This window comes from Aplysia californica, unplaced genomic scaffold, assembly GCF_000002075.1.
Source record: "Aplysia californica isolate F4 #8 unplaced genomic scaffold, AplCal3.0 scaffold00009, whole genome shotgun sequence".
Classification (NCBI taxonomy): domain Eukaryota; kingdom Metazoa; phylum Mollusca; class Gastropoda; order Aplysiida; family Aplysiidae; genus Aplysia; species Aplysia californica.
Genome location: NW_004797279.1, coordinates 562,980 through 564,864, shown reverse-complemented (window position 1 = coordinate 564,864; position 1,885 = coordinate 562,980). Strand labels below are relative to the sequence as shown.

The 1,885-nt window shown below is 43.7% G+C and overlaps 1 protein-coding gene across 1 annotated transcript in view; it reads right to left on the bottom strand.

Annotated features, from left to right (window-relative positions):
• The window catches only part of LOC101864430 (serine-rich adhesin for platelets), a 23,069-nt gene extending 22,419 nt beyond the window's left edge, over positions 1-650 (bottom strand). The window contains exon 1 of the mRNA XM_005089762.2: positions 478-650. The gene's annotated coding sequence lies outside the window, so the exon portion shown is untranslated. The remainder of the gene's footprint in view (positions 1-477) is intronic.
• Between the last annotated feature and the right edge of the window lie 1,235 nt (positions 651-1,885).

The window sequence follows — 1,885 nt, the reverse complement described above, 5'->3', positions numbered from 1 at the left end:
GGGGGGGCAACCTGTCCTGACAAGGATACGACGTCCGAGTAGAAAAACCTAGGCACTCTGTGAAAAACACTCTTCCCACACGGGAATCGAACTCGGGTCTTCTGCGTGCAACTGCGGAGTGCCAAACTGTTTCACCATAGACATGGGCCCGCTGTTTTGAGCATGGTTAAGGTGCCTTGCTAAAAGGACACAGCTCCCCAACAATCCATAATATAAAATTCGCCGAAACGACGTTGCTTGACTTTGCAAGAAATAGACATCAGTACGCGAGTTGGCAGTTTTTGGTGGGCGGTGGGGATCGATCACCCAGGAAGTCACAGGTATCATTTTATGCCCCGCTCGGGAATACACCATGGAAGTGGGCGGTAGGAAAATTAATGTCAGCCTCTTAAAGGTGGAAAAGGTTGACGCTGGCTATAAAACGGTTGACAAAAGCTGCTACAGATGATGGGGAAAAAAGAAAAGGTCATTACTTACTTCTCAAACTGTGACAGGAATCTTGCAACTTGTAATATTAATAATATAACAATGTAACAGAACGTTTTTAAACTTCTCGACGTCTGAGGATCCAAGAAGATCACAACAAAGTCAGGAAAGCCCTATAACAGCGTAGCTTTTGTATCCAGCTGATCAGCCAATGTGTGTAAGTGTTCTGTGTCGTTCATTCACACCCACGGTTGTGGGAGAACTGCCCGTCCGTCCATCGGGCCATACCGTATAATGGTTGACCACACAGAACTGGGATAAGTGACAGAAAGCGCAACCGCTAGCAATATTTGGTCACTAAAGTGTTGAAAATGGATTATACCGCGAGCGACCGGAAAGGCATCACAATGGTGATAACAAGATGGGTTTTTTTGTTTACATTAGTGTCCTCCATGATCTTTGGTCTGTGAAGGGGGCAACTAGGCCGTTGTTTGCTAGTGCAGCACTTGCGAACTTGGACGATTTAATCGTTTTGGGGAGCGGTGGGGATAGCGTGGGCAGTGACAGGTATTTTTTGTTAATAATACACGTCTTTGATAAAGATGTGGGTGGCGGTGCCAAAACGTTAGCCTCTTAACAGTGGCCGATGGAAATAAAGAGCTAGGGGTATGTTAAAGTATGTATAGAAGGAAAGTCGCAAGATCAGTTGTATTCGGGGCGAGTACAGAAATGGTAATTCCAAAGTCTTTAAATCGTGTAATTTATAGTTACACGTCTTATCTTCTCTTAAAAAGTTTTAAATGCCGAAGAAATAGATTCATTTCTGTGTGTGTTACGTTGCACAAAGAGAGGTCGTGTACGCTTGTCCACTACAGTGACGTCACATTGGCTCTTAGTATAATGGCTTTAATAGTAATGTACGTAATACCTAAGACTACCATGTACATCTTTTTCTACTAATCGTATGACGCCAATCTGATTTTTTAAATAACGCTTAGTATACGGAACGTCAGCTCAGCTGGCACGCGATATAGCTCGGTTGTTTATAGACATAACAAAAATCCACAAAACCTCAGCAAATCGGGGTGGGCAAGATACTCACACAAGACTGCACGGCCATATAGCAAATCCATTAATCAAACCGTATTATGTGACAAACTTAGCGCTCTCTCCGTCTTTGAACTAATTCTGTATGGCTCCCTTCAAGGGGGCGTATCTTTGCCTTCAGTTATCTCCCTGCAACCAAACAAAGGCAGCCTGGCTGATAAAACCTGGCGTAATCGACGCCTGGGTTTTCCCTTTGTAGGTATAGGAACAAACACGCGATATCATTATTTTTCAGAGGCATAGATAATATGTAATCGATTCAACTTCTAGGATTATATATTGAGTTGGGTACATACGAGTATGTATTGTCTTGGTAGTGGAGTTGGAGGTGGTGATTTTTATCTCCCCCCCC